General features: G+C 48.4%; 1 long non-coding RNA gene across 1 annotated transcript in view; it reads right to left on the bottom strand.

Moving 5' to 3' along the window:
* LOC116153542 (uncharacterized) overlaps positions 1-17999 on the bottom strand; it is a 93594-nt gene extending 75595 nt beyond the window's left edge. Inside the window, exons 1-2 of the long non-coding RNA XR_010383941.1 lie at positions 17307-17999; positions 15076-15197 (exon numbers count right to left, since the gene is read on the bottom strand). This is a non-coding gene — a long non-coding RNA (uncharacterized LOC116153542). The remainder of the gene's footprint in view (positions 1-15075; positions 15198-17306) is intronic.
* Positions 18000-21030: the final 3031 nt, after the last annotated feature.

Here is a 21030-nt window from a genome sequence, read left to right as displayed (position 1 = left end):
TGCCCCCAAACTGGCTGTGGTGATAGCTGCACAACTCTGTGAATGTACAAAAAAATATTGAATTATATACTTTAAATGGGTAATTATTATGGTATGTGAATTATATTGTAATAAAACTTTATTTTTAAAAGGAGCCTGAAAATGAGTGCACTAAACTACAACTCAAGAAATCAGAAAAAGTACAAAAGAGTAAACTTAAAAAAAGTGGAGGGAAGAAAATAATGACGAGTATAAATTAATGACACAGAAATAGTGATCTTTGCAACAAAATAATGAAATAGACAAACCTCTGATAAGACTGCTGAAGAAAACATGAGAGAAAGCTCAAATAACCCACAGCAGGGATGTAAAAGGGGCCCTTGTTGTGGAAGCTGCAGATGTTGCAAAGATAACAAGAGGGTTTTATGAGCAGGTTTATGTCAATAAATTAGACAATTTAAAGAAAAGATACATTGACCCCAAAATAGTATGTAATTTGAGAGATTACAGGCCTCTCAGGCTTTTTAACGAGGATTGGTTTAACTTAAGGAGAAGGAGGACGCTGAACGGATGGAAACAGAATAAACTTGGTTAACAGGAGGAGGTGGGAAACAGCAGTTGTCCAGTGGGCGGGCCTGGGCAGGGCACCACGGAGGGAGATGATTGGCACTGAGGGCCACCAATAGGGCGCTGGAGCCTGGGGGCGCGCACAGGAGGGCAGCTTAGGTCTCCAGTGGCTACTTTCCCAGGGCCTTCCCCTCTCTCATTCAGCGAGTGTACCACACCTCCTCCTTCCCTGCCCTGGGTCGTCATCCTGCTCTGCCACCACTTGCTCTGCATCTTGCATGAGTTCTTTTTCTAGTTAGGACTTCTGATTTCTTTCCCTGTAAAGTGAGTTTGTCCAGATGATGTCTCTGGTTCTTTCCAACCCCAGAATTCTCTGAGTCTGAGTTATCCTATCTTGTAGTAGGTGCAAGAGATGTGAGATTTGAGTGTTTGGTGGTTTGGCAGGTTCTCTGTAAATCCAAGTTACAGAGCAAGATCTGGAGTGGTGGTTCTCACACTGTGTTCTGTGGAACCCCAGGGTTCCAAGAATGATTCTCAGGAGTCTCTGAGGAATGAAGGAAAGATCAGCTGTGGGGGTTAGGCCTCCGGCCAGAGTGTCACCTTGTGGAGCTTTGCTGGAGTTGTTTTATGGTCTTGTGAAAGTTCATTTGCCAAAAAAGCTCAACTCTAAGCAATTCTGAAGATCCCTCAGCATCTAAGCTGTAGCAAGAAAACAGGCCTCACTCAGGTTGTGGACTGCTGATGTCGGGGGTTCCCTGCTGAGGCCTAAGGGGTCTAAGGGGACATCGTGGGCTAACACAAAGGTCTCATTTATCCACTGTGGGTCGCTGGAGCTCAGGATTGGCCTGGGTTTGGTTCGTGTTTCATATGAGGCCTTCGTAGCACTTGTATATTCTCACCATACTTATCAGTTGGCCTTACATCATTCACAGGGCTCAGGAGAGTGTGAGCCAACGTCTGCCATGGCTTTTGGCAGAGGGTTCTGGGTTTGCTGGGCATCTGCATGGGGAGCGTTTACTCTATGCTCCATCCCGTACGAGGTTTATGGTGAGAACAACGTGGGAGTAGGAGGCTGGGCAGGGAAGGCACTCGTTGAACACAAAGGAAGAAAAGAAAAGGCCAGCTCCTGAGGTCCACTTGATGAGAAAAGGTAGCTAACTAACTAGAGGAGAATCAGCAGAATTCTGGGGTGAGAATTGTAGAAAGAAAAAAAGTTTCACCAGGGCCTTGCAGAAGTCAGATGGAAGAAGGGTTAGAATTGTGGGGCTGCCGGAGTTAGGACCGTGAACCACAAATGGACATTAAAGGCGGACACGTCTTGGCCTAATGCTGTGAACCAGTCTGGACAGTAAGACCCGCCTGCGGTCTGTGGGCCTCCCCCATGAGGTCGTGAGCGCCCACCTCTGCAGGTGCTCAGAGTCTGAACCAGTCTTCTCGGGAATATGGAGGAGAGAATGGGTGATGGAGGGTGGTGGGCAGGGGGAGCTGTGTGATTCCCCAGGGCCCCTTCCAGCCTTTCCAGCTTCTGGTTAGAGCTACATTTTTAGGTATAGTCTTAGGAGCAGTACAGGTTTAGAGAAAGAAGCCAGCATAGTCTGGATGGGCCCAAGGGGACTTCCTTCAATGCTCAAAGTCAACCTTGAAAATACGAAGTCTGACAGCTCTGCTCCAGACAGTCTCTCCTGAGCTGCGCAGCACGGTGAGGAAATTACAGTACGTAACACCGTGCTGTGATCACAGTGCCTGGGGATGAGATACCATCAGGAGACAAGGCTGGGCACTGAGTCCTGGTGTAACTCGTAATCGGAGCCATCACACAGGCTTGGTTTGCTTGGCTCTGTACCTTTGGAGCAGTGCTCTGAGTGAGAAGCACATTTATGAAACGCCCCGTTCATTTCCTGCCAGAGATCCTATCTGAAGCCAGGGCTCTCACCTCCTGGAGACATAACTGTCTCTCACAAAGCCTTCCCTCCCTCTAAAGATGCTGAGGGAACCTCGGGGAAGGAACAATTTCCATTTGGCAAAGCAAACTGTGAGTTCTCAGTATATTTTCTTAAGTATACATCTGCTCTTGTTGAAACATCTGGTGTGAGTTATTGGGCCAATTCAACACTGCATCATTTCCTATTACATACTTTGGTTGATCTGAGAGAATACATTTAAAAACTGTGAAAATGATCTGAGTCACTGTAGATGCTGCACCACCAGGAGCAGAAAGCAGCTAGATTTCCATATTGCAAATGGAAAGCTGTCTGAGATGCCTGAGTCTGCTCGGGACGGGCGCTCCAGCTGAGAGACTGAAATGTCCAAGGGGACCAGAGACAGGGAGTCAGGTAATATCTTGGCTTCTGTGAGGCCTCCCTGCAGGTAACTACCTTTTTTTTACCAGCCCACAAAAATGGTTAATGACATTTAGCACTGCTTTCTAGCCTATACAATAGGACGATCAATAAAACTCACAGTCAATATAATAGGGTCATCTGCATTGTCCCTGGCCTGGGCCTGGCTGAAATTCTGAGCGTTCTGAGGTGTCTCACCCAGACCACAAGCAGGTGACAGAAGGAGCTGCAGTAGCTTTGGGGCTGATTCAACCCTGGAGCTCAGGGAAGATGCACCATCTTAATAATGCAATCCTTCTGCCAGAGCAGATGGTACAAAGACCTGCTCGCTTCTGATATTCATGTCTTTGTAACTGGAAAAACCACACTTCGGAAGTAACGAGAGTTGGAAAGTGAATGAAACATTATGTAACATCTTGTAAGTGTGAAGAAGAAAGAATAGCTACATGGATGTTGACAGAAGTCTGAGTTTGGAGAAAGAGCCCATTCACATCCAGAGCGTCAAGCCTGCCCGCCTGCCAGCCTTCCCCCTTCCTTCCTTCAAAACATGTTTGTTAAGCTTTGAGCCTGTGCCAGGCATTGTATCAAGTGTTGGGGACATAGCTGTGAACAAGCGACAGTCTTTCTCCTGCTTGGGCACGCAGCCTAGGAGGGTAGATAGGCGTTCACTAAAACGTAGACACATCACTTTGAATGACGACAGTGCTTAAGCGTTGTGAATTGCCCTGGTGCCCTTGTCAAAATTCAGTGACTGTACATGTGTGGGTTTATTCCTGGGCTTTCTGTTCTGCCCACTGACCCGAGTCTCTCCTTTCACTAACACCACACTGGTTCTGCTGCAGGAAGTCTTGAAGGCAGGGGGTGTACATCCTCCAACTTTGCTCTTATCCAAAACTGTTTGGCTCCTCCGGTTCCTCTGCTTTCCTATTGAAATTTTAGCATATGCTTTTTAGATTCAATTAGCCATGTGTCCAGTGTTACAAAGGAGAAGTCCAAGGAGCTAAAGATTTTTCATAAGTGAAGATTCAGCGGTCGAAGTTTTAGACCTGAATGTTAGGTCACAGGCAAATGATGGATGAGGGGAAAGTTAGCTTCTTTTTCACTTTTTTAGGTTCTTCACAAGGGACTTTGAGATTCTGTGATCCTTTCACAAATGCTTTGAGGTAGCTGATGGTTGGATGTAGGTCAGAACTATTTAGAGCTGCCCATAGCACCCTTTGTGTATTTTTGTTTTTTATACTCGTCCTTAATGACAAAGGTGTTAGTGAAGCTGGAGACGAGATGGTGACCTCTAAAACAGAATGTCAGGAAAAGTCAGGGAGAAAGAGGCCATCTGGGCCACCATGACCTTAGACCAGACCATAGCACATGACCTGCAGGCTGACAGGCTCCTCCTATGTGGACCAATGGCGCAGAGGTGGGATGCTCCATCCAGGGACTTAGGGGACGGCAGGCCCATCCTGTCTGGCTGATTCAAACATGAGAGCAGACTAAGTGGCCCCAAATCTGGCCAGGGAGGGAGGCTGCCTCTTCCTTGGGGACTCCTAGTGGTCCTGGCCATACTGGGAGCCAGCAGAAGCCTCCTCGCTCTGTGCTATCATTGGTGGCACTGTCTGCCCTAATTGGTTCAGACTGTGCACTACTCCCCGCTGGGAGGTGTGGGCAGTAGGCAGAGCCCACCACCCTCCCTGGCCCTCAGCCCTCGGAGACATACAGCAAGAGAGGAAAATGGGAGCCCAGGATGTCTGGGGTCTCCCAGGGAAGACAAGTGGAGAGCCGGGGCCAGCACAAAGCTACCAGGTCGTCCAGCTGGCTGACCCGAATCGCTGAGCAGGGGTAACTGGAGACAAGGTGCAGAGCAGCTGGGGGCCAGAAGGGACTAAAGAGGTCTTTCAGTCTGACCCTCTTGAGCGGGGACAGGGCGGGTCCTACCAGCTGACTCAGGATGGAGCAGTGTAATTTGGGAGGACTAAGGAGGGTGGTTTACCTCAAATATCTCAGGCTACCTGACCTGCACAAATGAATACAAATCTCATCTCTTCTTACAAGGACAAAAGGTGGTCATTTTGTGAGTCAGGAAGGTGCTTTTATAGCCAGTAATTACATATTCATTGGGGAAATGTGATACAAATCACTCCTCTCTTCATATATTTAAATGTGATTCTTCTGTAGTCATTATGTAATTACTGGTATTTCTCAGTCACATTATTAAGAATAAATGGGGCCACCATTCCTCCATTGCCATACAGATTCAAATGTAAGAAGTGCCTCATCAGACAGACAGAGCAGGGAGGAAAGGGGCCATTAACTTGGAGAAGACTCTGGCAATGCTCAGGGGACATTTGTCAGGTGATTTGGAACAAATGGTACTAAAACCATTGGCTGGTGCTGATGGAATGGTTTGCAGCAGCCTTCAGTGTCGGCCTCACTTCTCAGTGCCCACCCTCACAGCCCTGGACACAAAGCGTCTCAGAGAACGTGTCCCCTGTGCTTGGCTGATGCAGATCTGCCTGGAACCTGAAGCCCAGGGGGCAGGTCCCCCAGAAAGAAACAAGCCGAGTGCACAGTGTAGAACTTCTCCTGCTGTGTCCTTTTCCCAGCTCTTTCCTCTCCTAGATGACTGGGGTGCAGGTCAATATTTTTACCCCTAGAATACAATTTAAAATGGCAGGGATTGGGGGAGGTTATAGCTCAGTGGTAGAGCACATGGTCAGCATGCATGAGATTCTGGGTTCAATTCCCAGTATCTCCATTTAAACAAACAAACAAACTTAATTCCCTGCTCCTCACCCCCGCCCAAAAAAATGGCAGGGATTGTTTCAAAAGCGCAGGTCTGGCACCACTTTGAACAACCCATGCCTAACATCTGCACAGCCATTCCTAAGGCTCCTTAATTATTCACAAGGAACACGGCATGGATTGCTGTGGGGCTTGGGGAAAGGAGTACAGTGTACATCTGATCAGGTTGTACACTGCCCAACTCCAGGTAGGGTGGTGGTTGCCACTTATACAGACTCTAGTGTGTACCAACTGCACGACTGCAGGTGGGCGGTCCTGCTACAGAATCCTGGACATAGCTAAGGGTATAGGAGGCAACTAGGAAGCCCCTGGCTCATGCTACCAGGCTTGCTCTGCTCCAGCAAATCAAACACGCTCCATACTTCTTGTCAGGTGCCAACATAAAGGCAATAGCATTTGGGTAGCAGTTTCTGGAAGCCATCAATGGGGCTTTATGGTCCAGGCAAAGCCAGGCCAGGCACTGCTCCTCAGTCAAGTCACTCCTGCCTGACAATCAAAAGAGGTGAGTGGATGGCATAGTCTTCTCCTCTGGGAAGAGAGGACTCCTGGAGACTAGAGGAGAAACCCTCCTGAGAAACGTGAATCTGAGGCTCTCAGGGACAGGAGAGAGAGTTTGAGAAGGCCCTGAGAGCCAGCGAGAGAGAAATTTGCAGCCTTTGATGCAAGAGCTGGGTTTAAGAGCCTGCAAACCGAGCTTGGTGCTCTCAGGCTGGACAGGCTAAAGCGAGCTGGTGCTGAGAGTTTATTCTTTCACTTACAATCATGTCACTTCTGTCGAGCCCTCTCCTCACGCCAGGCACTCTGCCAATGCACTTCATCATCTCATTCAATCCTCACTGGGACCCTTTGAGGAAGATATTTCTGTGATCCCATTTTATTTTATTAAAAAATATTTGGACTTCTTTTTTTAAAAAAATTGAACGTGATCCCCATTTGAGAGATGAGGAAACTGACACGTAGAGAGGTTCAGTGATTTGCCTAAGATCACACAGCATCTTTTTGTGGCGAAACTGGGATTGGAATCCAGTCTCTCTGAGCCAGAGCCTCGTATCAACCCATGATGCTCATCTGTGTTCAGGGTTAACTGAACAATAGGACATGAGATTGGAGGAGGTGGGTGTGAGATGGGTAGATAGATCTGTCCCAAACATCCCGATCTAGCCATCTTCCAGCTCCTCAGCATCCTCTCTCCCTACCTCTTCTCCTCTCCACTTCCTCTCATGCTTTTTCATGCCACACTCTCCCTTCCAACCAGGCTGATCTGTAAATCCTGTCTCTGGGCTAAGGGAATACTTCCCAGATGCTCACTTTTTCCTGTCCATCAAGACCAGGTCTCTTTCAGAACTGGTGCCAAGTTCACAGCCGTCAAGAAGCCTGCATAGGCTCACTTCAATTATTTCTTCAATACTGTTGAGCACCTATTTTGCATCAGGGACCATTCTAAGCCCCAGGATGCAAAAATCAAGGAGCCTTACATTACTCACTGTCTAGCTGGGGAGACAGACCAGTGAATAGAATAGACACAGAATAGACTAGGTTTTCCCTAAAACAGCAGCTCTGAAGCTTAATGTGCCAATGAATCACCTGGGGATCTGGTTAAAAGGTCCCAGCGGGGCCTGATGTTCTGCCGTTCCTACAAGCTCCCAGGTGATCCTACTTCTGCTAAGGACCATGCTTTGTGTAGCAAGCCCCCCGAGGGTTCCAGATGCTACAATCAGAATGTTTGCCTAGTGCTGGGGGGAGAAATTCAAAGAGAGAGTGGGAGTCTGGGAAAGGGCTGAGGCCTGAGCCAAGTCTTGACCAAAGCTGAGGGGATGTGAGCTGTCACATCACAGAAATGAAATGCATTCAAAACAGCACCAAGGGGCCAGGATAGTCCTAATCTCTCCCATAATAGATATTTGATCTATTCTGCCTTGACTTGCGCTAACAAGTTGCCGACTTCTGGGAAGGGTGGAGGTTGGGCTAGGAATTGGGCTAAGGTCCCTTCCAGCTCTGACATTTTTAGGAGTCTAGGATTCCCACCAAAAACAGCAGAATAGTTCCATTTTGTGAACCCATCCTAGAGCTTGGTAGACAGAAGCAACCATCGAAAGGACATAATTCAACCCCTTCATTTGCAAATGAGAAAACAGATCCTAAGAGACGGAGGTAGTTTTTTAAGATCACATGGTATGTCAGGGCTCAGATCTCAGACCCCAGAGCTCACAACCACCAGGTCTGGGCTCCTTCCCGTAGGGCCCCCGTGTCCCTGTACAGGTTTGGGTTGGGGGAGGGATCTATTTCATCATATTTCATGTAAACTCCTGCCCCTACTCCCGTGATCCTGAGCTGCCATTCAGAACGAGACAAATAATGACATAACTCACCTGAGAGGAGTGACCTGAGCCCTTCTGGGAGGAGCTGGCAACATTCACAATGAGGTATTCCTAGCCCGCCAGATCCAGTTCTCAAGAGGCATTTCAGAGTCCTAGAAATAACACCACAAGGATTGCAGTGCAAACACTGTCTCTTTCCATCTCAAGTGATCCGTGTGAGCAGCACAGCTTCCCTGGCGCTTTCAGTGCAACAAAGAGCAGCTGGAACCTATTCGGCCACCAAATGCATTGGCGTAGGTTGTGCCTGCCATTGGTGCTGGGGCCTGTGGGCTGGATAGACGCAGACGTGCACGCGCACGAACAAGCACACAAGCTCACACAAGCACTCACATACGTGCAGGTCACAGGTACATGATCGCACATAGCTGCACACACACCTCAGTGTTTGGGAATGCTCAGGAAGCCAGTAGAAGGTGCTGGGCACAGTGGTGTATCACAAATGCCTGTTTGGAACTCTGAAAAGCAAACTAGCGCGCCCTGGAGCTGAAACCCTATCCATTTGAAAAATAAGCCCACCCCTCCCCCAGGGGATTGATTTAGCTCTCCTCACCCACTGTTTTAATTAATACCTGGCACAGCTGGCGGATGGAAGGCTGAAGCCCGAGTTGCATGAATGCGGAATTTCCAATATGTCAACAAGCTCGCGTGGCCATTGTGATCAGGATGCTTTGGTCAAATAAACAGATGCAGCAAGAAATGCCAATAAGCACAAAGCGGGTCAGGTGCCCATCCGCAGGGGGAACACTGCTTTCCCACTCCTGCTCTTGGCTACTGTCCAGGCCAGCCCTACTGTCACAGAGATTAGAAGTCCCTGCCCCTCCCCAGCTCATCCAGCCAGTAGGCCTGCCACCTGCTGACTCTCCTCCCTCCCCACCCATCAGAAAAAGGCGCACTCCCCCTCCCGCCCCCCAGGCCTCTCCTTTCCCTGACACTACCCTCTGTGCCCCTCTGTCCTGCAGGTGAATTCTGCAGACACCTGCAGAACTTCTGCTGGGGGTGTGGTGGGAAGCCGAGACCCTGGAGGACTGAATCTTGTGAGCTGAGGCCTTTGCCCTCAAGAAGTTCCCATCAAGTTGGGGAGACAGACCTAAACCCCAGAAACTAAAAATTCTGCCTGTGAGCCGAAGGCTGGCAGGACTCGGTAATGAGAGCTGTGTGAATGAACGTGGCCCTGACCAAGCGCCACGGGAGAGAGGGAGGTTATATCTCCTGGAAAAGTAGGGAAGACTTGGCTTTGGTGTCTAAGTCTTGGAGGATGGGGGAAATGTCAAAAGAGAAACTTACTTGGGAGGAGAGATACAGAGGGAACCCACCTGACTACACAAAGTCACATCAGCGGGTTGACTGGAGTGTTGGGGGCTTGACTCTGGCACGAGGAGGGGGAGAAGGTTCTCTGTTGAGGCCACAGGACAAGGGGGGATGATCACATAGAAACCTGACAGGCATGCAGAGGCACGTGAGCCTTACTCTGGGGGATTGGGAGCCAAGAAAGGCTATTTTATCCAGGCCAACATTGTCCCCTAGTAGCTGGGGCAGTGGCAGCATGGAGGGGTGGTGGAGAGGAGGCAGGGAAGCAGTGGTGCCCAAGGGACAACTGCATCTCATTATGTGAATACTGTGACTGGAGGACCTTTAGCTCAGATGGCCCTAGGGTGTATGCCTTGCTTTGCCTCTCTACGAATTTACATGAAAATGATTGAGAAGTGCTGCCTCAAATCAGTGTTGTTTGTCAACTCAGGAACTTGTCTGGGGACCCCCAGGAGTCCTCAGTTGGGCCCTCAGTTGAGAAACACTGTTCTAGCTACTCTGCTATGGGCCACCTGGCTTACAAAGGCCACCAGAGAACTTCAGACGTGGACTGCAGTTTTTTGATCCAGGTCAAAATGTATTTTTTATGCACAATTCACTGGCTGCCCCTGGGGGACCTTATAAGAAGGTTCATATGTTTCTTGAAAAGACATTGTTGAGGATTTACTAATAACAGGACAGAATTCCCTCTTCTGAAGAGCCAAGTGAGAAATTTCTCTCAGACCTTAGAACCAGGAAGTTGACCTTTTCCTAAGCAACTGGTTTATCCTCACTAAACCTATGCTCTTAGTCTTGTAATCTATTGTATTTCCCTCCTTGTATTGGCTGCAAGGAAGCTCAGAGGCCAGTTTTGGCCCACCTCTATCAAAGTATATAGAGCCCAAGTTTACTCTTCTTTTTCTTCTAATTCCCTCAGTGAAGTTTTAAAAATGTGTGCCAAATTTTTTTTTTGTAAGCCACCAAGAATCATATGAATATGATGTGACAATAAAAAAATAAAAATTGATTAATAGTCATGGACATTAAACTGGAAAAAAAGTTTAGAGAAAATCTGGTCCTACCCCTTAAATTATAGAGAATACAGTTAAGACTTTGAGAGGAGTGAAGTGTCAGGTGCCTTAGTAAACTGGGGGTGGGGAGTGGGAGCTGGACCTCCACCCAGGTGCCTGTCCTAGCCACTCCTTTTTCTACTGTGTCACTGAACTACCAAATCCTCCAAAGGAGGATTCTTCCACCCTTTCCATGCAATCTCATGAAACCATCTTTGAAATAATCAACCCATCTTGCTGCTCTGGCTTCCTCCTAGGGATTCTTAGGCATCAGCGGTCAGGTTAACGTGCCCCAAACACTCTCCATCCAAAACCAAGGGAAGGTGTAATCTTCTGCATCACAGAGGGCAGGATGTGGGCATTTAAAAAGTAAGTTGTTTTAAATAAGATCATTCTGAAGTGAACTCTAGACCCTGAAGCGAGCTGGCTGTCTGTGCCAATTAGGAATCAAAGCAGTGGATGCTCTATTTCACCGTTTCACCAGGGAAGGGGGAGGGAAATGTGTTTTATAACAATCCTTGAGCAATTGGGAGAGAGATGGGGATGACAGCTTCTCTCCTCAGCTGACCCCCAGGCAGCAGTGAATCAGCCCCCCACATCATTTGTAAACTCTAGAGAGCAGCATCACCATAAGTTCACGGGGGAGGCAATCTCTAGCCTGAGGAGTGGGAGGGTCGGTGTTAGTGGAAAGAAATGATTCCTTCCTCCTTTCTTCACAGCACAAATTAGACTGCATCTGCCTAAAAATGCAGCTAACAGCCAATTTTCCACCCTGGGTCTCTGGGGCTCTCTGTCTCTGAGGTCTTCAGTCCCTGGGCAGTAGAATCTTTCTGGGCTTCACTGATTTTGATGGCAGCTGATGAAATGGGGCCTTTGTCCTCTTGCTGAGACAGACACAAGACCCCCGTGGGCCTCTTGGGCTAGGAAGCTGGGGTATGGGTGTCTAGCCAAGAGACGTGAGTAGGCCTGGGTTCATGTCTGGGGTCCCAGCTCCAGGCAGCCCCATTTCTCGGCTCTCACTGGCTGATCAGAGTTGTGCATGAAAGGATGGGTGGTCCTGGAAAGCACTCCACTGCTTCCTCTAGTTCTCAGCAGAGTCACTGTATCCTCAGGAAGCCTTCCCTGACCTCCTGACCAGTTTTCATCATCCTATCAACCTCTCCTTTTGGGCACTTGTGCCAGTTGCAGTTTTACATTAATTTGTACAATTGCTCATTTAATGTCTCTCTTCCAAGGAACCGTGTGCTCTGCGGAGGCAGGTCAAGTGATAGTTCTCACTCACCACTGTGCCGAGTCCGGTGTCTGGCACAAGGCTGATGCAATACATATTTTTAGTTGGTGAATAAATGATTGAATGAGTGAACCTCGGGACTTGTTAACTGTCTATTGTCCCTGATCTTGAACTAGGCCAGGTGCCCCATGGGGCTGGGCTGGGCTGGCTGTCATTAACTCTTGGGCAGGGATTGTTCCCAGGCAGCTGGGCTCAGGATGTGAAGGTGGCGGTTATAGAAGAGTGTGAGCCTCAGCCCAGAGGTGGTCCTGGGAGAAACCTGGGGTCTGAAATAAGAGCCAAGGGCACAGGGCACTGGCCAGGGAGGCATCTGAGCAGCTGGACATACTGACACTCCAGTCCAGGTTTCCATTTTGTAAACATGATGATGAAGCAAGTGCGTTCAGCTTGAAGTTTGTATGTGTGTTTTTGTAACTGTGGTTTTCATATTAAAAAACTAATGAAAGAAAAAAAATCAAATACAAGAAGTATATGAAAGCCTCTTTAATAATCATGAAAATGCAAATTTAAACAGAAATGACATACCATTTTCACTCATCAGCCTGACAAAAAGGAAATGGTCAGATAGTGCCAGTATGAGTGAAGAGGTGGAGAGGCCCTCACAAGCCACTGCAGGGAGATAAATTGGTAAACTGCTCTGAGGGCTATTTGGGGTTGTCTGTCCCACTGGGCCTGAGATGAGCTGCTCTGGAGTATGAGTGACACATGTCTGTGTGGATGTGGCCTTGGGTACCAGTTAAGTCCTGGAATCCTGAAGTTCTGAGCCTGCAGGTGGGTTTGCCGTGTCTCTGACATGAGGGCCCCTGTGGCCGAGGCAGGGATGTGTGGCAGTCAGAGACCTAGACAGGAGACGCAGACACAGCCACAAGGATCACAGTGTAAGGTCTAACGTGGGAGTGAGCCCACAGTGGGGCTCCAGGAGTCCTGAGGAGGGCAAGCTTGATTCCATGCAGTGAAAGCAGCTGGGGAGTTTTCAGGAAGCAGATTACATCAATATTAGGTGTTTGGCTTAAAAAATTTTTTTTTAAATCAGCTTTGTTGTGGTGTATTTTCCCTATCATAAAATTCAGCCATTTCAAGCATAGAATTCAATGATTTTTAGTAACTTTACCAAGTGGCACAACCGTCACTATATATCAGTTTTAGAACATTTTCAGACTCTCAAAAAGGTCCTTCGCACAACTGACAGTTCATTCATCCCTATTCCCATCTCTACACCTTGGCAACCACTACACCTTGGATAACCACTTGGCAATCCACTTTCTGACTCTGAATTTGCAGGATTATATTTTAAAGGGTGGAAACTGGACCTCAGTTGGTACTTGCAAGAAAGTGCGAGACCTGGGGACACAGGTGGTTTAGTTCTTTCTAGCAGAAAAGCAGTTCCCTAGCCTCTAACTTTGCCACTAGGGGTAAAATTCTGAACTCGGAGGCTTCCAACAGTCGAGAGCTCATGCCCTAGAAGCCTGGGAACTGACCTTTGGTCAGTAAAGCCTTTCTTTCCTAGTACCGTCTGGGTGGCGGGCGGCCTGTTCTTCCCACAGTCCCCAAGCTCACTCTGGTGGACGCAGTGCTGTCCCTGGCTTTGAAAAACGCATTTGACTGTGGAGTCTCTGGCCTGGCAGTCATGCACAAGCCGGCTGGGAAGTCCCTGGAGGCCACCAGGGAGCTCCAGAGGACATTGCAGAGCAATCTTAACGGTGCAGCAAGGGTCTCTACTCTCTTGATGTCATCTGCCCTGGTCCTGCAGTGATGGGGGTCCTTGCAATCTCTGCCCACCTTAAACCCAAACATTTTTCACCCTGAGAAGGAGAGAGGTATAAACAGATCATCTGTGTTCAGTCTGTCTGCCTTTTTATAATCGGGTGCGCTTGGAGATGTTCTGTACAAGAGTCATTAAAATAATGCTTTTTTCCTAATTTCAAAGCTAGTGCGATAACGAGACAGAAAATAGTGCAGTGAAACAAAAACCAAGTCTCCACTGTGAGCTCACCTGCAGATAACCCCTGCTGAATTTTGGGGTGTGTACACTTCCTGTTTTTTCCCCACTTGCCTGGCTTTTTGTTGGCTTCCATTAAATCCCCATGGTGGTGGAAGAGATATTTTGGATGATCGGGCACCAGCCTGGCTCTTACTGGTCAGGAAGCCCTGGCCCCCAGGCTCCCATCCTGGCTCACACACAGGCTGCTTCTGGCACTTTGAACCAGTTGTTTAATCTTGACCTTAGTTTTTCCCTCTAACAATTAGCCAAATGCTTGACTCTGGGGAGAGTCCCTCTGCCCGGGGCATTATCTGCTGTGTAAAGGAAGACAGTCAACTTGGAGCCATGAATAATTCTGAACTCTCTAAAGAGCATCTGGGCAGCAGGTTGCAACACATCTGAGATAATTCAATTTTTACAGAAGCTATTTCCATTAATCATTTATTAATGGTTCTCCCAACCAAAGCAGTTAAGTAGACCTAGGGTTGAAAAAAAGCCCATATTCATTTCACATCTGTCTAATTACCCTGAAGTTCATGGATCCTGGAAGAATGTGAAAAATGAATTCGAGTCGTCTCCTTTGTACTTTGCATTTCTCTCTGAGTTTGGCTCCAGCCCAAAAGGGAGAAAGCCTCTGGGGTATGTGTGCATGGGGGGGGGGGGTGCGCGCGCGTGTTTGTGTGTGTGTGTGTGTGTGTGTGTGTGTGTGTAAGTAAAACACCCAGTGCTCCAGGCTCACAGGAGAAGGGCACTGACTGAGAAGTCTGAAGAAGCCTTTGGGGCTGGAGGCAGAAAAGCCAGGGCAGGGCTGCTCAAGGAACAGGGAGCCCAGAGAGCTGAGCCTGTCTTCCGGGATTTGAGGGTTAGAGATTGGGAAATGAGTAGCAGCTTCCTGAACGTGTCCCAGGGTAGGAGGAAGTATGCTGACCCTAAGCTGAAGAGCAGGGGACAGCAGGATGGACTGGATGGCACAGGGCACCTCCTGTCTGCAGGCAGTGTTAGGTACTTTAGCTGTGTACTCCCATTAACCCTCCCCAGACTCTGTGGGCTAGATAGCAACATGCAGGTTTTGGACGTAAGGAAATCAGGGCTCGGAGAGGCTACGTGACTTGCTCCAAGTCACACAACTGATGAGCAGCAGAGCCAAGGTTGGCGTCCAGCTGTTCTGACCTCAGTGTCTTGGCACCTCCCCTGAGCCGCACAGCCGCTGTCATGCAGCCTCCCCTGGCACACTCCAAGATTCTGCCACGGAAGCAGGAAAGCCAAACAATGTGGATTTTCCACTGCCATGGGAATAAAGCACTCATTTTCCCCCCAAGGAACACAGATTGTAATTTAAGAATTCCCAGGGAATCCAGTGGAGATGAGAAAGGGGAATTCTTACCCAATGTCCTTTCCTAGGGCAGGTCCGAAGATGGGAGCTGGTTCCTGCTGTCTGGCAGCCCTTCCCACCAGCGAGGTGATTTCAGCCTGTGTGATCTTGGACATGGGTAAGCTTCCTCTAGCCTGGAGCAAATGGTGGAGGCAGAAAGGTAGAAACCAAGGCTGTGAGTGTGGGGCAGCAGGGGCAGTGGACCTAGACTTGTAGGTAGGGCTGCTCCACGGGAACTGGACTAAGGAGTTTAGATGGTATCTTGGACGCCCGTGCCCTAGGGCAGTGGTATTCATAGTGGGGGATGCAAACCCCTGCAGGTAGGAGACACAGCCACGGAGTCTTGGAATCCCGGAGTCTCAAGCACTGCAGGTTTGAAAGGACTTGATGTCCTGATGCTCAGCTTTCCTAAAGTTCATCTCCCTGGGATGCATCGGACTTCACGCTAACCCTCCCTCCACCATAAGAAAGCTCAATATGCCCTCATCCTCTGAGGGATGTGAAACCTCCCAGGCTATACACAAAATGGGGGCCTTTTTAAAGGATGAATCAAGCCACCCCAAACCCTCAGGACACAAAGCCTTTCCAGGCCCCTCCCACATTTCTGTTAAAGGGTGAAGCCTGGCATTAGAAATGGGAATTGGGGTTCAGGTTGGGCTATTCTGAATCCAGATGGGAGAAGAGTGTAGTGGTGGAAGTAATAACAATATTTGTTTAAGAACTGTAACTCTTCTATCTCCCAAATATAACTCTAATGTTTCCAGGACAGCCACGTTTTTCAAGATACACTGAAAAAAATACAGATAAAACTTTTATGTGATGTCTTTCATATCTGTGTGCATTATTCAATAAAGCAGTTTAAAGGTATTTTTTAATCAAATCACATTATAAATTATTTATTCCAGGTGCAGACATTCTTCATCTTATTTCATCTTGTAAAATGTCCGTATTTTCTACCTCTCATTTAAAGTATGCTGGCTGTGGGCCAATTATTTTTTAGTGGAATTTATCTTTTCTCTTTCATTAAATACATAGAACAATTTCATCATAATGTCCAATGAAATGAATGGAATTATTTCGTTAATATATTCCCAAAGCTAACATCAGAGTTCAAAAAAAGTAGGCTTTTTATTATACTCCTCACTCCTAAAAAAAAGTTATAATTTTAGCTTTACATTATTTATAAACTTTACAAGTTACCAATAACCTTACATTAAGCTATTTTTTTGTTTTTATAACTTATAAAATAGATTAAATAATTATATTGGGTCAAAGTCATGTAAATTTTGACCTATTTTTAGAACACTATCTTATGAGATTTATTCCAAAATTTATTTTCCAGTAGACTTTACAGTATTCCTTGAAATGTCCATTATTTTTCTGATAGAAAGTAAGTCTGCTCCCACTCTTGGGAAATCCCAAAAAATGATCATGGCTGGAGAGAATGGCCCTGCAGGCCTACTGCCCCCAAGACCCTCAGAAGCCCTGTCTCTCATGTAAGGGCCTTGTAGGAGATCCTGTCAGACTGACATTGAGGGGTGGTGGCTCCCAGACCTCTGAGTTCTGTGAGGTTTCTGATCTGTCAGACCCCTACATTCTGAGAGGAGACCAGGGTTCTGTTCCCGACCTAGAGAGTCACCAGCTACATGATTCAGTCAGGAGCCTCCATCTCCTCATCTGGGGATGGGTATGGAGGGGGTGGACTAAACAAATGGTCTCTAAGGTGCCTGTGACCCTGGTCCTGCAGGAAGGAGAAAGGTATTCTGGATTAGAAATGTTTTTATCTTGGCAAACTTTGAAGCCCAACATTTCCAAAAGGAGCCTGACTAGAGAAAGAAGGAATACTAATACAATCCTCTAATTACACAACACATATTATCTACACATTTTCCCACACAAATGAGAGGGAGAAAACCCGTATGGGGCAGAATTAACGCTCAGGACCCTGGGATGGAAGCTGGACTATATTCTTGATATCTGTTACTTGGTTTCCTCAGATTTTGCCTCCTGTCTTGGTCCTGGCTCGGCCACTGTTGACTGAACATCTAGGCACGTTCATAAACAGAATCTCTGATAGTGCCTTTTGTGGTCTGGGTTAGTTTTATTCTCCAGAGCGTCTCTGCTTCTGCCCAGAGGGACCTGCGAGCTGTGTTCCCGCGCTGCCAGGGCTGCTGCGTGGTGGAGACGTGGCAGGGGGATTGCTGCACCCGGTGAGGAACTGACTAGACGAAGTCCTGACTCACCTTGACTCTAGACGACTCAGTTCCGAGACGCTTCGCCTCAGCCATATTAGTCAGGGCTCTCTCAGTCGAACGTGACAGAAACCCAACTCATACTTGCTTAAACACAAAGGGGAACCTGGGGCTCAGGAAACTGGGAAAGACAGGGGTGGAGTGGACACGGGGCACGTCCGTCCGCTTGACAGCCGGGTGATGTCAGCTCTCTCTCCACCAATGTTCACTCTTCCCTATCAAGACTGAGTTGTCTTCCTTTTTTCCTACTACAAACAGAAACACTTGGCGTGGGGGTGGGGGAAGAGGAGAGGCGTGGAACAGAGAGCATTTAACAGAAAACACCGTATAAAGCTGTTAACTAAACTAGTAACGGAAGGGGGTAAAAGGAGACCCCTGAGATGGGACAGAGGCAGCAAGTCCAGGGAGCGGCCTCCGTTCCTCTGGCTGAGGGAGCAGACGGAACACTCAGACGCACCGAGGGGCCCTGCAGAGCGGGAACTCAGACTTGGGAGGAGCGAGGGCCGAGCGTCTGGGACCAGACCTCCCAGCAGGGGCGCCAGCTGGCCGTGGACCGTGCCTCTTAGGGGACAGGGTGGGATGAAACGGGTTCTGCGGGCTGGAAATCTGCACACTGGATTCAGCTGGGGCTCCACTTTGGCCTTGCCTGGGGCCGGGGAAGAATAGTGGTGGGATGGTGCTCACAGAAACAGGAAGCCCACAGGAAGCAGACGGGGAACAAACAGGAAAGAGCGAGCCGGCTCGCCCGCCTCCAGCCGGTAGGCGCCCTCTCGCGCCCCCTATCGGCAGAGCTAACACAGCGCCAGGCGGCGGAGCCAAACGTGAGTGCGAAATCCCAACCCCAGCCCAGCACAATCACACTGACTTGGTAACTGACCCCGATGTCTTACGGCAGGCCTTGTGGGTGATGTGGCTTCCATAGCAGCAATCCATCTCCCCCAGGAGGCTGTGAACTCCTGGATGTCAGGGGCATGCCTCATCTGTCTGTGTGTCCTTCTCAGGGCCCCGTACCTTGCACAGGCCCGAATAAGTTTGTGTTATGCTGAAGTGTATGGCAGGAGCGAGGCCAAGTTGGTCCTGGGGCAACTTCGCAGCCTCCCTGCCCAGCCTTCAGAGTCCCTGTCGTCTTCCCTGGCGGAGTGATTCTAGGCTTTCCCTGGAGTCCTGATGGGGCAGGGAGGGGGCGATGAACACTGATTGTGAACAGCTTGGGGCAGACCCTGCCCAACCTGGTTGTTGTGCCCACATCCCATTTCTCATCCTCACCCACTTTCTGATAAAGTCAACGCTAGGGTCCCAGCTCCACCGCTAATCAGGTATGTAGCTTTGGGCTTGGACCATTCCGAGCCCCAGTTTCCCCAGAATGCCCCCTTCAGTCCTTTAATCTCTACGCCGAAACAAGAAGAAATTCTCCATCCTCCCCATCCCAGGTGCCTCCCCATTCCTCCAGTTCTCCCCCAATCCTATCCTGCTTCTTAAAGCAGTGATCATTTAGCATCATAATTAGGCTTCAAAAGGCAGTCAGTATTAGCAAGACAGAGATCTGTTTGGCTCTGAGAAAAGTAAAGATGCAGAACAACTGGGACTTGCTGGGCAGGGCTCCTGGGGACAGCTGCAGGATGAAGCAGGGCCCCAAGGTGGGGAGCAGGGAGCAAAGGAGGAGAGAAGGCAAGGAGGGAGGGGGCTCTGCACCATACGATCCATAGGAAGCAGGAGAACACATGAGCACCATCTTCTGGCTCCCAGTGAATTCCAGATCCGCTGAGCATTTGAGCTGAAATTCTCAGAGGAAGACCTGAACCTCCCAGCTTCCAGCTGCTTCAGGGCAGGACAGCAGGGGGACAGACCCTGTTGGGGTGAAGGACTCACAAAGACTTATTGTGGCCATGTTGGAAATGGAATTAGGCCAGTGCTCAGTACAGAGAAAATGCTCCAGTGATAAATGGTAGCTTTAGCATCATTAAACCCTTATCACATTCTGGCTCATGTTAAAGATTTCTGTGTGCAAGTTTAGCTGCCTCACTAATCTCGAGTTCTTTCAAGGTAAAGGCTGTGTTTGATTTTTTTCTGGTGGTGGTGTGCCCAGAGAATATGTGGGGTGTATCTGGAGATCACGGTCAAGGCTGGGTGAGTGTTAGGAGGGCCTGCCGCGGCAGCGTGGCCTAGGTCACGGCTGAGCAGTGGGTCTATGAGCTGAGGCAAGGGGGTGAGTGGTAGTAGACGTGACATTTCCCAGTGAGAGGCCCTGGCAGGCAGGCAGAGGGCATCAAAGCACAGGGCCCTCTTCCTCAGCCAGAGAAGAGCTCACCGAAGAGCCCAGTGACCCAAAGGGAAGCTAATTGGATCCTGAGGACTGAAGGGGTTTTGGGACCCTCTTGGTATCCTCCCAGCCAAAGATCACTTGCTTCCTTAAAAATTTAATTTTCCTGTGTTGACTGCAGCCCTCAGATGAGAAATGGTTTGGGCTGTTTCTTTTCTTTTCATTTTTGTAATGAGCCACTCCTTCGAGAAGATTCCAGTGCCTGAAGAATTTGAAACACGGGGGCTGGGATGGGGAGGGATATTTTCCGGAGTGGGTCCTCAGCACAGTCAGCACCCATCTCCCTCCCTCTGCTTGGCTGCCCATCTATCCACCCTGATCAGTGTGGAAAGGTTTGCCCACCAGTCAGTCCCTGGGCAGCCTTTCCTTGGAACTGGGGGCTGTGGGCTGAAGGTGGAGAGGTGTTTGAATCCAGGCTTCTGACACTTTTTCTTGTGGCCGAGATACATTTTCTTGCACACTTTGTAATTTTGGGGGTGAGGAATTGTCTTCTGTAGGGGTCCTACATATGCTTCAATTGTGGGACTATTCCTATGGTGTGATATTGGGATTAACTCAGCTGTGTCTAAGGGATAAACAGTTTCTGGATCAGGACATTCACATCATGCTGATTGTATGAGAATACCTGTCTACATCTTTGTATCACACACACTAGAGGTTTAGATATCTCATAGGTGACTATTTTCAGCACAGGCCAAGTTAAGCGGCCCACTTTTGTGCCTAATATTTGGGTCAGTAAGCAGAGTTTTTCTAATCTCGGCTCCCAAATAGAGAAGCCCTTTCCTGACTCCTGGCTTTATTTAAGGAGCTTTGTTCCAGTATCTCTCCAATTTGCAAGACTGCATCTTTGATATCCCTCCATAGGTGAGAATTTAAACTATAGTCTCTGTAAAGACTGTATGATTCCATTCATATGGAATCCTGGAAAAGGCAAAACTATTGAGTCAGGAATAGATCAGTGGTTGCCAGAAAAAGGAGGTGGTGGAAGGGGTTGACTATAAAGGGCAGATGGGAGTTTAAGGGGTGATGGAACTGTCCTGTGCCTTAATTGGTGTAGTAGTTACATGACTGAATGCATTTGTCAAAACTCATAGTACTCTATTTAAAAGGATGAATTTTACTGAATGTAAATTATACACTAATTTAATTTTAAAAAGACAGATTGCATATTCAATTCAATATAAGTTTTGATACACACACAAAACAACTCAGCCTCTAAAGCATATGCAGGGTGGGTTCAACTCCTGATCATCACTGTGAATCTCCTCTTCAAGCACCTACAGATTTATTTAGCTTCTGATCTTGGTTTTAGTTTCAGAAATCTCATTTTTGGTATTTTACCTAGCATTTCTCTGTATTTGGTACAGGAAGGGGTCTTGCCTCGTCAGCTCAGAT

Source organism: Camelus dromedarius, chromosome 2 (assembly GCF_036321535.1).
Source record: "Camelus dromedarius isolate mCamDro1 chromosome 2, mCamDro1.pat, whole genome shotgun sequence".
NCBI classification, from domain to species: domain Eukaryota; kingdom Metazoa; phylum Chordata; class Mammalia; order Artiodactyla; family Camelidae; genus Camelus; species Camelus dromedarius.
The sequence above is the reverse complement of the archived record's forward strand: the minus strand, read 5'-3'. Positions and strand labels throughout refer to the sequence as shown.